Source organism: Saccopteryx bilineata, chromosome 4 (assembly GCF_036850765.1).
Source record: "Saccopteryx bilineata isolate mSacBil1 chromosome 4, mSacBil1_pri_phased_curated, whole genome shotgun sequence".
Classification (NCBI taxonomy): domain Eukaryota; kingdom Metazoa; phylum Chordata; class Mammalia; order Chiroptera; family Emballonuridae; genus Saccopteryx; species Saccopteryx bilineata.
The window spans coordinates 221,314,219-221,330,278 of NC_089493.1; the positions used below are offsets into that span (position 1 = coordinate 221,314,219).

General features: G+C 35.3%; 1 protein-coding gene across 1 annotated transcript in view; it reads right to left on the reverse strand.

Moving 5' to 3' along the window:
* Positions 1–16,060, reverse strand: part of LOC136335644 (basic salivary proline-rich protein 3-like) — a 218,483-nt gene that overhangs the window by 150,178 nt on the left and 52,245 nt on the right. The gene's annotated exons all lie outside the window — the stretch shown is intronic.

The window sequence follows — 16,060 nt, forward strand, 5'->3', positions numbered from 1 at the left end:
ATGTATTTTTTATTTCATTTTAATTAATTTAAATGTCAATAGCCAGATTTGGCTAATGACCACCATACTGGCAGAGCAGGTATATCCTATAATTTATGGGCATATACATACACAGAAATATAAAAACTTGTAGAAAGAAAACACACCAACTTCTGGATAGTGGTTACCTCTGAAGAAGTGAAGTGGGCTGGAATGGAAAGTGAAGGTCTTTGTGACCTTTTATTTCTTTAAGACAACAAAAACTTGGCCCTGGTGGTAGAGTGGATAGAGTGTCACCCCAGAGGACCAGGTTGCTGGTTCAAGCCTGGGGTCACCTGCTCAATCATGGGGTTGCTGATGCCGGGTCACCAGGTTGCTCCTGGGGTTGCCAGTTGGAGCACTGGTCAGAGTACATATGAGAAGAATCAATGGCACAACTAAATGGAATGAGTTGATGCTTCTCTTTTTTTTTTCTCTCACTTTCTCAAAAAATAAAATATAAACATGTCAAAACACAAACATTTGTTAAAACAAATTAGTCTCTTTTCAGTATGTTTGGAATATTTTCCAGTTTAATTTTTTAATATATCAGATTTAAAATGTCTTTAGTGGTTTTATAAAATTGATTAAATAAAATTCTAAATAACTTTTTTAAAGTAAACAGTATTTAAATGTTAATTGTACCAGTAGAGCTAAATCCAGGGGATCAACTCTCATATGTATAGTCTTAATGCATATATAGAACAGTAAGAAAAACAAACAAGAGAGCAAAACCTATGACACAATATGCTTGTATTGCTAACTTACATTTTATTTTTATAATTTATTTTCAAAAATCCAACACAGATATTTTTTAAATGTTTTATTTTACTTAGATTCTAAATATAACAAATGGGTCATGTATTTATCTTATCAATAAATTATTATAACTATTAAAAATATTAAATAAAATACTGAAAATTGTACTGGACTAAGAATCAGTGCAGTTTACATTAACTTTCCAGTACCAGTTTATATTAACCTAAATTTCTTCATTTGTATAGGCTGAACTAGAGTCTCTGAATTCACTGTCAATTTTTTTAAGATTGAAACTTTTAACCAAGTTTCATTTCTTCTTTCAAATACACACTAGTAAGTTATTTAGAATAATCATTCCTCTGTATCAAAGTGCCAAAAATCTATACACCTAAAATTCAAATTCCCTTCCTGCTATCTAACTCCTACCTCTCATTGTCCATAAACAAAAGAAAGAGTGAAGAGGGTAAATACATGATCAGCTAGTCAGTGATTTATGGCTCTCAAAGAACCTTATTTTTCAAAACAGGGAGCTTTTCTACTAGGTGGATGATTTTCTTGTGGATATTCCCAGATCCTCAACAGAAAATGTGATTTTCTATATTAATCGTATCTTTGTTCACATAAAGGTTTTTACCTTACAAAAATTTATAGCCTATTCATACACAGCTCCAATGCATATTTGTGTTTAATTTTATAAAAATACTGAAGATCTTTCTGAAAGAAAGGCAAATACAACTACTCACATTTATAACATTAGCCAGAAATAGCAATTCATACAATGTTCTATCCATGTCATCACGTATCCAAAGAAAGTGGAGAACTGGATCTCTCTATGCCAGGGGTCCCCAAACGTTTTACACAGGGGGCCAGTTCACTGTCCCTCAGACCGCTGGAGGGCCAGACTATAAAAAAAACTATGAACAAATCCCTATGCACACTGCACATATCTTATTTTAAAGTAAAAAAACAAAATGGAAATAAATACAATATTTAAAAGAACAAGTAAATTTAAATCAACAAACTAGACCAGTATTTTAATGGGGACTATGGGCCTGCTTTTGGCTAATGAGATGGTCAATGTGCTCCTCTCACTGACCACCAATGAAAGAGGTGCCCCTTCCGGAAGTGCGGTGGGGGCCGGATAAATGGTCTCAGGAGGCCACCTGCGGCCCGCGGTCCGTAGTTTGGGGACCCCTGCTCTATGCTGTTCATTCACACAACTTTTAGTTACATCACTAAATATGGTACAGAAATGTCCAGATCAGAGGAGAGAAGTGTGACTGTTTACGATTTGTTCTGACTGACCTGTGCAACTGTTTAAATGATGAGGCTATGGAGAAAGTTATTTTGGATGTTGTTACAAATGGCAGGAAATGATGGCAATTATCTCTTTTTAACTGATTTTGTGGCAAAATTATTGAGACATTTCTGACTTCTATCACCCTTAAAAATATGTATAGAACTTAACAAATATATTCTGTAATTAACTTCCCGACCTTGATGTCAGGGGAGGGTTTTTCTGACTGAATGTTAAGTACTTTTTTAAACATAGGCAAAAATTTAAACTGGAAAGTGCAAGGAGTAAGAATTAGGAAACAGAATGCCCCCAGCTCTAAGGGGTAAAAAGCATTTTAGGGTTCATTAATCCTAATTACAACAGTTGACCCTAAAAGAGACTACCATAAACCAGGAGCTAATACATAAGATTACAGTGTATTTCCATATATGATTTTCTTTCGTGTTTTATTACATATTCAAAAACAGGATAATGCTGTTGGATATTAAATTCAGAAATACTCAAGGAACACTTTTTTTTTTAAGTCCAAAGGATTGAGAGAATAGAGATAAAATGTATTTGCAGCTTTTATTTCTAGTAACACCCAGTACTAAATATTCTACACCAGATACTAATCTTTCAATAAATTAACTCTTTGATTGTAGTGGTTACCAGGGGAAGAAGGATGTGGGGGAGGGGAAGAGATATAAAGAGAGACAAATATAAGGTGACGGAAGATGATTTGACTTTGGGTGATGAATACACAACATAATTAACTGTTCAAATGATGTGGAGATGTTTACCTGAAATCTATGTACTCTTGTTGATCAATGTCACCCTGTTAAATTTAATTTTCTAAATAAAAAAAATTTAACTCTTTGATAAATCTAAATTGAAAATAGCCAAACAAGAGGCTGGGAAAATGAACGTAAGTGGCACTATCTTCATGATTAAAATATACAACCCAGAAGGATACAGTTTTCTTCTCTCAGCTTCCAAACCACCAAGGAGTTTTAACTCCAGTACTCATTAAAAAGTGAAATTCACTCAGGGAGCTTTCAGAGTGATAAAGTAAGAGATGCTTGCATAAAATGTGGCCAGTTTCCTTGCAAATCAAGGAAAGGCTGATAGTGTATAAGCTTTGAAATTATTTGTAAATATCTACCATTTAGTAATCAATAAGAATTTTAATATTATTAAAATATTTCTCCTATTCCATTTAAGCATAGAGATATTTTAGTTGGGGTAATTCTTGCTAACATATTGAATTAAATATTTAGAGAAGTATATCTAACATTAGGAATCAAAAATGCTAAATAAGTAATTTAAGAAATTTAAAACTTAGATTATTAGACAGATTATAAAAAATGAAGAGAAATGAAATTACCTTATAAAACTAAAAATCTTTTAATTTTTAAAAAATTTCTTGTAAGTTCTGCAATTCAAACAACAGTTATGAATAGTTCATATAACAAAGCAAAATTGACAAATTTAAAGTGAAAATAATGGGTTCCTTTATAAAGTTAAATTTCAAAAATGAAAAAAAATCAATGAAAAAATAACAAAATTTCATAATGCTTCTATTAATATTTTAGGAAAAGAATTTGATTTTGGTTAGCTTTATAGCTTCTAAAGTGGTATTTCCCTACTTCTAAGGCAAGGCAACGCTGTGTATGATAAGAGTGGCCTGTAAAGAGATCATTTGGCATAGATTTGTGCTATCAGGTCCAAGTATATAAAATAAAATCATGAAGTTTTTCTCTAATGGTCCAATTTTTATGTTTAACATTACTTTTATAATCTATTTTATATAATTCTCATTTAAGTTCACCTAGCCAACAGAAAATTATGCCCCTCCATAATCTTATCAAAATGCCTATCACTAGAACTTTATAACATATAAGATACACGTGCCTGACCTGTGGTGGCGCAGTGGATAAAGCGTCGACCTAGAAATGCTGAGGTCGCCGGTTCGAAACCCTGGGTTTGCCTGGTCAAGGCACATATGGGAGTTGATGCTTCCAGCTCCTCCCCCCTTCTCTCTCTCTGTCTCTCCCTCTCCTCTCGAAAATGAATAAATAAAAAAAAAAGTGTTAAGATACACGTGATAATATTATTATTGGTTAAGGGTAGTTTCTTACTATTTTTTATCATTACAATATGTATCTATTACTTTTCTATTTCTCTCAAATGTTGTATGTTCTCCTAAGACCATATGCCTCTTCTTAGTATTTATGACTGTTTTAATTTTAAGTTCAATTTTGAAATTATTTGGTTGATGTTCATCTCCTCCACTAAATGATGAGTGATTATAACTTATTCCTATTTTATCCTCAGCATCTAACATACTGTCTTAGAGTTAATGATCAATAAATGTATTAATAAACTTAATCAATGGGTGACATTAACAAAAATATTATTTCTTTCACTTTTAAAACATCTCTCTTATCTGCCACATATAAATATATGCATATAAATTGGGCCTCAATAAATAAGTGGTTGAAGAGAGATAATGCCAGAAGATCCTCCTTAAAGTATAGCTGTACACCTAGATATATACCATTTTATCTCTTTCATATACCATTTTTGTCTCTTTAATTTATAGTTAAATTTAAGGTAATAAATTGAAGCAATATCTACTTTCAGTGAAGAGTGTGAAAATCTATTGAAAAGGACATAATATATATAAACAGAAACCAATACTCATGCGAACCACAAACTGACACCAAATTCTCACAATTAACGTGGTCAAATTTATTTTATTTTATTTTTTTAGAGACAGAGAGAGAGTCAGAGAGAGGGATAGACAGGGACAGACAGAAATAGAGAGATGAGAAGCATCAATCATTAGTTTTTTGTTGCACGTTGCAACACCTTCATTGTTCATTGATTGCTTTCTCATATGTGCCTTGACCGCGGGCCTTCAGCAGACCTAGTAACCCCTTGCTGGAGCCAGTGACCTTGGGCTCAAGCTGGTGAGCTTTTGCTCAAACCAGATGAGCCCGTGCTCAAGCTGGTGACCTCAGGGTCTCGAACCTGGGTCTTCTGCATCCCAGTCCGATGCTCTATCCACTGCGCCACCGCCCAGTCAGGCATTTGGTCAAATATTGAAGCCAGGACAACTAACTTGTACCTGACACAAATAACAGCAAAAAAATTAATGAACAAACAAAGTTTTCAATTTGAAAGGAACCATATAGTATTTTGGTACACTCAGACACAGTGTATATATGCATTACAAGTAAATACACTGCACACAAACACACACACACTCAGAGTATTTTCATGTGTGGTATAGAGGTAAACAACAAGGTCAAAAAATAAGATTACAAGATTCTAGAGCTGAAAGAAATTTTAAATATAAGGATATATACATAACCTGAAATCTCTGTCCTATATTAAAATTCTCTCTAATCCGCTGGAATATTTATCCTCTTTAATAAAAATTATAGTTTGTATCTCTCAGATAAATATTAGTAAACAGAAATAGTAATAAATAACTTACATTCATTCTTTTTTTATTTTTTTTTATTTTTTTTTATTTTACTTTTTTATTAAATAATTTTATTTTTTTAATGAGGTGACATTAATAAATCAGGATACATATATTCAAAGAAAACGTGTCCAGGTTATCTTGTCGTTCAATTATGTTGCATACCCATCACCCAAAGTCAGATTGTCCTCTGTCACCTTCTATCTAATTTTCTTTGTGCCCCTCCCCCTCCCCCTTTCCCTCTCCCTTTCCCCCTCCCCCCCGTAACCACCACACTCTTATCAATGTCTCTTAGTCTCACTTTTATGTCCCACCTACATATGGAATAATGCAGTTCCTGGTTTTTTCTAATTTACTTATCTCCCTTTGTATAATGTTATCAAGATCTCACCATTTTGCTGTAAATGATCCGATGTCATCATTTCTTTTTTTTTTTTTTTTTTATAATTTTATTATTTTAATGGGGTGACATCAATAAATCAGGATACATATATTCAAAGATAACAAGTCCAGGTTATCTTGTCGTTCAATTATGTTGCATACCCATCACCCAAAGTCAGATTGTCCTCTGTCACCTTCTATCTTGTTTTCTTTGTGCCCCTCCCCACCCCCTTTCCCTCTCCCATTCCCCCCTCCCCCCCGTAACCACCACACTCTTATCAATGTCTCTTAGTTTCACTATTATGTCCCACCTACGTATGGAATAATACAGTTCCTCTTTTTTTCTGATTTACTTATTTCGCTTCGTATCATGTTATCAAGATCCCACCATTTTGCTGTAAATGTTCCGATGTCATCATTTCTTATGGCTGAGTAGTATTCCATAGTCATACTTTTTTCTTTATATCTCTTCTCATTCACAAGCAAATATTTTAGATGGTATATCTAACCACCCTTTACAATTTAAAAAATATATTCAAATATTCCCATTTAAGCTACACAGCAACCCGGTGAGTTAAGAGAAGTTATGTGAATTGTCAAAGATACAAAACTAGTAAGGAGAAAACCTATGGCTGTCACCCAGATGTTTTGACTCTTCATGTTTTCACGGCACCACATAAAGTAATATACAGTTAGAGATACTTGAAATGCACAGCAGCCATACTAAGTATTAAACTAGCAGTAAACCCTGTGAGGTTCAGAAACTAGAATAGAATAAGCTGAGTCCTTCACATCATCAAGGAAAAAAATCTCATTATTTTATTCAGCATTGTTACATTTTCACTGTAAAATGCACTAGTTCCCGAAAGTATCAATAGATGGGCATTTATCTACTAAACTAGAAAAAGAAACCCAGTAGCAGATTAACTGAATTGCACAGTTAACACAGTTGTACTGTGTTTATATAAGACTATAATGAGAATACTTTCCTAAATCTCTCACTGATAGAACACTATCTTTACTCTCTCTTATTTTTCCCTCCTTAAAACTCTAAAAGTTTTTTTTTAAAAAAAACTCCTAGAATACAGGTTCTAAACCAGAGTTTAGTAATTGATTTAAACCTTCTTGCTAACTCTTTAAAGTGTTATGCAGCTACTAATGTATGTTTGTGCTGATATTGTAGAATAGAGCCTTGGAAATACAAAATCTGATTTCAGAAAAAACAGCTTAGTTCAAAGAAGAGAACAATTCTTTCCAACTGATAAGATTTTTACTGAAAGAAAACCACTAAGTAAAAAAAAAAAAAAAGCCATTGGTGATATCTTCTATTAGTTCTCCACAATCTCAAAACCTTTTTTCATTTATCTGATTATATACTTCCATTTCACATTTTCTCTTATAATGGCTATTTTTTTTTTCCTGAAGCTAGAAACCAGGAGAGACAGTTAGACTCCCGCATGTGCCCGACCAGCATCCACCCGGCACGCCCACCAGGGGGCGACGCTCTGCCTCTCCGGGGCATCGCTCTGCCGCGACCAGAGCCACTCTAGTGCCTGGGGCAGAGGCCAAGGAGCCATCCCCAGCGCCCGGGCCATCTTTGCTCCAATGGAGCCTCGGCTGCGGGAGGGGAAGAGAGAGACAGAGAGGAAGGAGAGGGGGAGGGGTGGAGAAGCAAATGGGTGCTTCTCCTGTGTGCCCTGGCCGGGAATCGAACCCAGGACTTCTACATGCCAGGCCGACGCTCTACCACTGAGCCAACCAGCCAGGGCCTGGCTAAATTTTTTGTTAGCTTATTTGTTTATTGTAGGTTTCAGAGTGTAATCCTATTATTTCAACATACATTGAATTAGATATTTAAAAAACCAATTGCAGAAAATCTTCAAAATACTCATCAGAAAAAGAAACAAATAAAACTATAAAGAGGGTATTCTGGAATAGATTTTAAATATTATAGGGCAATAATAATAAGGTAAGATTTTTATACACTCATGTCATAAAACTTAAATGTCATACTAATCATCTTTAAGTTCTTCTTTTAAGAAGAGATAAAGGAAATAAATAGATGGTCATAAAAACTTTTATCCAAGATTCTAAGAAAGACTGGGTTAAAACAAAAAGAATGCTGTGTTATATTGAGTTGTACACTTGAAACCATGTCATACCAATAATTTAAAAATAAATTTTAAAAAAAGAAAAATAAAAAGAATGAAACTGTGTGGGTGACCTACTACTACATAACTCTTTTTGTAGTTTACAAACCTGAATAAGTTTCAACTGGTGGGGGAGGAGGGAGAAACATTCATTCAAAGGGCTTCTATAATATATTACAGGCATAAAATGACCTTTAAATCTTGGGCTCATAAGAGCAATAGTTTTGTAAAATTGCATTTATGTTAAATATTAGCAATGTGATACTGACCTACTATTAAACAGACCTACTGTCTCTAGAACTGGGGCTGTGCGGAAACAGAAGAAAGACCACTGAACTGCGCTTTTCCGATATGTTATTACCAATAAATTGTTGGATTTACAGTTGGTAATATATTAGAATGCTATTATCCAGGTGTTATATTTGTATGGAACCTTATAGTTCAAAACATTTTTACATAGATGATTTCATTCAATCCTCCCAATAACCCTCAAGGAGGATAAGCTCCCCATTTTATAGATATAAAACAGAGGTTCAAAAAAACACGGATTTTCCAAAAAGCACATAATTTCAGAAATGGGATATGAACCCAAATATTTTCATCCCAAGACAATACATTTGTCTTCATTTGTACTTCAGGTTCTTTATCTTTAAAATGGAAACCATTGCATATATATAATGCAAATTTTCATTTATTCTTCAAATATTTAGTATCAGTTACATGACAGCAAGATTAAATGATATGCATATTGAAAGTATTTTAGACACTGTATAGAAACAAAAACAAAACAACCACACACAAATGTAGAATGGTAGCTGTAAAGAAACTGGGCTTAAAGGGATTCGATACCAAAGCTGGTAATTGACCCTAGAAGTACCAAGTTTCATCGGGCTTATGATATGCATCTGAGAAATCATCATAGTACACCTGGTATAGAAATATACTAAAGTACATTTAAAGTAGATTAAAATAGTCTAGTAGACTATTAAAAAAATTTAATGGAAAATAACACAAGTTAAGTAAACTCTTTCTCAGGGATTTGGATCTAAAGTCGGCACATAAGAAAAATTTGCATGTAGTCAAAGTCCTTTAGAAGGAAACATGCTTTCTCTCATAGCTGAGTACTAGATGAGGTAGTTAGATTACATAACATACACTAATATATATATGTGTGTATATATATATATATATCCATATATAATCTTTAAACCTTAGAACTAACCCAGCCCAGCACATGTAAAGAAACCGAGACTGACAGGAACAGAAGATTCACATCTCACATTCACTCCAAGCACACATTCATTGACGAAAGTATTTTAATTTCTCTCATTAGACAAATCTGTATATATGTATTTAAGTAAGGTAAAATTATGATGCTAATCCATTGTATAAGTCATTAAAATGGAAAACATAAAGATATATACCACACTAATATTCACACATGTGGAAATAAAGATATACTCAAAATACTGCCCACACTTTATGATAATGAGAGGACCCTTAATTTCTATTTCTATATGGTATACTTTGGTAATAACTTACATGATAGTCAATATCACATCCCCATTAAAAAATATGAAAGTATATATATAAGTATATATTAAAACATCCAAAGAAAGAACCTCTAAAACAATGCTATTTAGAGCCTCCTGTCTGTGGCTATTGCTCAATAATTCTTTTTTTTTTTTTTTTCTGAAGTGAGAAGCAGGGAGGCAGAGACAGACTCCCGCATGCGCCCCACCAGGATCCACCTGGAAAGCCCACCAGGGGGTGATGCTCTGCCCATCTGGGGCATCTCTCTGCCACAACCAGAGCCATTCTAGCGCCTGAGGCAGAGGCCATGGAGCCATACTCAGCGCCCAGGCCACCTATGCTCCAATGGAGCCTTGGCTGAGGGAGGGGAAGAGAGAGACAGAGAGAAAGCAGAGAGGGGAGGGTGGAGAAGTAGATGGGTGCATCTCTTGTGTGCCCTGGCTGGGAATCAAACCCAGGACTTCTACACTCCGGGCCAATGCTCTACCGCTGAGCCAACAGGCCAGGGCCTGCCCAGTAATTCTTAACGTCTGACATAAAGAATATCCAACTTGATTATATGTGTGATTATTTTTATAGAAAAGAACTCTACAACAATTGCAGCTACATATTTTTTTAACATAACACTGTGGCTGAAAAATTACACTAATGTTAATAAGTCTAACCTAAGAGAAGAATTTCTAGATTACTCATCTGTGATGACTAAATACAAACTGACATTTCTCCTAGCCAAAGTTTTTTAAAATCCTATTTCTAGAAACAAAAATTGGGCATTACTATACTATACCTAAAGTCTCAATGTTAAGAATCACAGAGATTCAAGAACAAATTCAAATTCACCATTATATATAATATATATATCATTTAAAACTCCATGTAAATCAAATAATTCAAAAAAATGTGGACTACCTTTTAAAAAACAGAACTACCTGTGTATATATTATTATAATAGTGCCACATTCTCAGAAACTAAAAGTTATTTAAAATACTTCAATTTTTAGCTATTTATTTTTGCACTTTTTAAGGTTGGAGATCAATGTGTTTTGGCTGGTCTCCACTTTTTTGACAATGAACACTTCCATACTGTGTTATTTCTTTAAAAAATGATAGAATCACCTGAAAAAAAGTCCACAATCTCATTTTCACATATTCACCATGCGTAATTATCCAACAGATATTTCCTAGAAAAGTGGGCTAGTCATCAAAATTTCAGTAAGACCAAACAAAAGCAATTATTATATTAATATCTTCCTTTTTCATATAACTAGGAGAAATAAACAAGTTCTATCAAATGAAGAATTTTTTATCTAAATTAGGAAGTATTTTATTTAGGGCCAGAATCTCATCCTATGAAGTTTAAGAAAATTTTCAAGAATAACACAGTATATTCTTAAATGGATTTGTACATAATGTGATGGAGACACCAATGAATCAAAATAATTTCTCATCATCCACCAGAAACAAAAGAAATTGTTTAAATGAGCAAAATATAGATGATAATCATATCTAAAATATCAGAATAATATAATACTCTTCTGTGGCTAAATAAAGCTTCGATATATTCCTAGCTCCAAAAATAACCCTGTAATTTTGAATTTTCTATGGCCAAAATAAGTATATAAATTATAAAATCAAGCATTTGGAAATGTAACAATACTTCATCAATAAACAGAAGAAACGATAATACAGTTGAGCCTTGAACATGGGTTTGAACTGCACAGATTCACTTATACACATTTTTTTTAAATAATGTTTAATTTTTTTGTTTTCTGAAATTTGATATTTTATAAATTAATTTTTTATTTTTTAATTACAGTTGACACATAATATTAGTTTCAGGTGCTATACTCCAGTGATTAGATGTTCTATAACTTACTAAGTGATTACCCCCATAAATGTAGTACCCATTTAATTCCATACATAGTTATTAGAATATTAGTGACTACAGCACATTCTTCAGTACGCTCTACTTTACATCCCCACAACTGTCCTGTAATTACCAGGATTAATTCTTAATCCCTTCACCTTTTTCACTTACCCCCAACCCTCCCTCCCCACCTGGAAACTGTCAAAATATTCTCTGTATATTGTTTCTGTTCTGTTCTTCATTTATTTTTTTTAGATTCAGTGGCTGATATATATTTATTGTCATTTTATTGTTCATATTTTTTATCTCTTCTCCTTCTTTCCTTTTCCTCTTTCTCCTTCTCCTTTTTTCGTCTTCCAGGAAACCTTTTGACATTTCATGAAATGCTGGTTTGGTGATGAACTTCTTTAGCTTTTTCTTCTTTGGAAAACCACGTTATATGCCCTCTGATTCTAAATTATATCATTGCTGGGTAGAGTAATCTTGGTTGTAGGTCCTTGCTTTTCATCACCTTGAATATTTCTTGCCAATCCCTTCTGGCCTGCAAGGTACCTATGGAGAAATCAACTGAGAGTCTTATGGGAGATTCCCTGTAGGTAACTAACTGCATTTCTCTTGCTGCTTTTAAGATTCTCACTTTGTCTTTAACCTTTAGTATTTTATGATGTATCTTGGTGTGGGCCTCTTTGAGTTCATCTTGTTTGGGACTCTGCACTTCCTGGACTTGTATGTCTATTTCCTTCACCAGATGACAAGTTTTCTGTCATTTTTTTTCAAATAGGTTTTCAATTTCTTGCTCTTTCTCTTCTCATTCTGGTACCTCCATGAAGCAAAAGTTGGCAAGACTGAAATTGTCCCAGAGGCTCCTTATACTATACTCATTTTTTTGGGGGGAAGGGGATTTTTATTTATTTATGCTGTTCTGATTGGGTGGTTTTTGCTTCCTTATATTCCAAATTGCTGATTTGATTCTTGGCTTCATCTACTCTACTGTTGGTTTCCTGTAAGTTACTCTTTATTTCAGTTACTGTATTCTTCATATTTGACTGGTTTCTTTTTTATGGTTTCCATGTTCATTTTTATGCTGTTAAAGTCCCCACCAATTTCATCTACTCTTCGCTTAAGTACATTGAATATTCTTACAACTAATGTTTTGAACTCTGCAGCTAGTAGATTACTTGTCTCCATTTTGTTTCGTTATTTTTCTGGAGTTTTGTTCTGTTCTTTCATTTGGGACATGTTTCTTTTTCTCCTCATTTTGGCAGCCTCCCTGTGTTTGTTTCTTTTATCTACTTTTTAATTTTTTTTATTTTTTGACAGAGACAGAGAGAGGGGCAAATAGGGACAGACAGAAAGGAAGAGAGAGAGATGAGAAGCATCAATTCTTCATTGTGGCACCTTAGTTGTTCATTGATTGCTTTCTCATATGTGCCTTGACCGGGGCGGGTTGGGGGACTCCAGCAGAGTGAGTGACCCCTTGCTCAAGTCAGTGACCTTGGGCTCAAGCCAGCAGCCTTAAGCTTCAAGTCAGCGACCTTTGGGTTCAAGCCAGTGACCATGGGGTCATGTCTCTGATCCCACATCCAAGCCAGCAACCCAACGCTCACGCCAGATGAGCCTGCACTCAAGCCAGCAATCTCGGGTTTTGAACCTGAGTCCTCAGCATCCCAGTCTGATGCTCTATCCACTGCACCACTGCCTGGTCAGGCTGTGCTTGTTTCTATGTATTAGGTAGAGCCTCTATGTCTCCTGGGCTTCATAGAGTGGTGTTATGTTGTAGGTGTTCTGACAGGTCCAGTGGCACAGCCTGCCCGATCAACCAAGCTAAACATTTCAGGTTGCTCCCGCATGTGAGCTGTGTACACCTTCTGTTGTAGTTGAGACTTGTTAGTTTGTTGGCACATCAATGGGAGGGATTTACTCTCCCCACTAGGCTAATCAGCTACAAGGATTGGCTATGAACACCATGGAGGATCAGCTGTGCGGGGGTCCATCCAATGGGGCAGGAATTATTTCAGCGAGGCTCTGGTGGCCAGTGAGTCTGCCCCTAGAGTGTGTCCCTTGTGGTGGAGGTTGGATAGTGCCTCCACATGGTCTGAAGCTGTTCACCATGTAGACTGGCTCCGGGGCCTTCTAGGAGGAACAGGCCAAGGTCACTCTGCCTCTTTTCTGCCTGGGCCACCCAGCATTACTTATAAAGCCATCTGATGCTATTGGTGCTGAGCTTGAAGGTGCCTAGGAGAGGTCAAGCTGCTAACCAGGGCCAACTATGGCTAGTGCTGGGCCTGAGGTACAAAGCATACTGAGGCCAGCTTGTTTGAGAGATTTTAGGAAAGTCTGAAGCATAAGCCAAGACAATCCACTTGTATGAAAATTCCACTGGAAGCATCTTGGGTGAGCCTGCAAGTTGGGTGGGGCAGAGTCTCAGGTGATCACCTAGGGGGACAAAGAGTGTGAGCCAGGTTGATGAAGACTCAAATATGGCACCCCCACCCCACAGGCTCTGTGGGAAGAGGGCTCAGCAAAGAAACAATGGCCTGTCCAGCACTTTTATCAGGAAGAAAGCTACCCTTTCAGTTCCTGCTCTGATTCCAGACAATTCAGTTCCTCCCTATGTGTTCCTGGTCCCTTTCAAGCTGCTGCCCCAGTGCAGGAACTCAGAGGGAGTGAGTCTGAGTAAGTTCATGTGGGGGCCCTTTAAAAGGAACTTCCTTCATCTCACTCAGCCACAATCTCTGGTTTTTACAGTCAAAAATTAATAGGGACTTGTCTTCCTGGCACTGGAATTCTAGGCTGGGGGCCTAGTGTGGTGCTAGGACCCTTTGCTCCTCAGAAGGTACCTCCATAGCCAAGATATCCCTCCTGATTTTTATCTGCCACACATGGGTGTGGGGCCAGCCTGCCCGAGTCTCTGCCCTTCCTACCAGTCTTGATGAGGCTTCTTTTTTTTATGCCCTTAGCTATAGAACTTCCATTCAGCTAGATTGCAGGCAGTTCTGAATAATGGTGGTTCTATAGTTTGTCATTTTGATGTGCTTGTGGGAAGATGCAAGTACTGTATTTACCTACACCACCATCTTGACTAGAGTCTACATATTTTTTTCAATAACTATACATTTGTCCCTCCATATCCCCAGGTTTTACATCCATGGATTCAACCAACCATTATTTTTCCATCTGCAGTTGGGGATCTGCAGATATAGAGGCCGGACTGTACGTACTTTTCAATACCATTTTATGCAAAAGACTTGAACATCCTCAGGTTTTTGTATCTGCAGGGGTCCTAGACCCAATCCCCCAAGGATACTGAGTGACAACTATAGTTTCTCTTTTAGGGAGTCAAAAGTTACATCTGAATTTTCTACTGTGCAAGAGCCTGTGCCTCTAACCCCTGCATTGTGCAGGGTCAGTTGTACTTATAAATGTTTTATATTTTATATCTCCTAAATATTAATTTTGTATCTCCCACTGAGAGGAACAATTCAATAGTATGAATCTGTAATATTCTATACTTCATTTATTTATAAATTCAAAAAGTAAAGATATAGCTAATTCAGTCTCTTAAAATATATAGCCATTAGTAAATAAGGAACAGCATGAATAACAGTTGATATTTTTGGCTTAGTACAATTCAAAATAGAATATAAGTAATAAAAAGTTATATAAATATATGTATGTGTATATGTGTTTATATACATATGCAGTAATTTCTCATAATGCAATTGACAATTGATAAAGATGCTGTCACTACTGCTGAAAAATTAGAAAGAAATATAATTTTCTGAGTAGTCCTATCTTAAAGGTATGGAGCATCACCAAAGTTACTGGTGATGCTAAAAGGGGTCAAATGCCAACATATAAATGCTAGAAGAAAGATAAAGGCATCAAGAAGCTTTATGACCTACTACTGACTTAGTAACACTTATAGAAATTTGGCAATTTCTTAATTGACAGAGATTGTCCCAAAAATATTAAATATCCTCTTTTTTCCTTAATAGTTTATTTACTTCCAAGTACCTACAATTCTCTACCATACATCTATTTTCCTGGGAAGTCAAGCCCAAAGTGATAATAGATGAGTTATGATCACATAATGTCTCAGTTTCAATAAAATCAATTAATTCATAGGATGAAGATATTTTTAGATCCATGTGTAGATCCTAGCTCCCAATTTAGAAGTGATATACATGATACTAAAACTCTAAGCTCAGTTTTATTCATGCATATCTCTTAATATAAAATATGAACAATAAATTGCTATATTGCAGAAAAAGGGGTAGAGCTATCTTCTTTAACTATTTGGTACATATCTTCACAACTTTCACATTTAGCAAGGGCTATAGGGTACCTTGTATAAGCTTTATAGCTTAGTAAGTTCTTCCACATAAATTGACCCATTGCCTCCTTACATTAGCCCTATATCCATTTTACAAATGAAAAACTATGGCTCAAACATGTAAAATGACTTACCCAAAAATAAATCACAGAAGTCATAAATGACAGACTAATTCAGAATCCAATATCTGTGCCTTTTTTTAAGGGTTATATAGTCACCATATTTTATATTATCTTATACATTATAT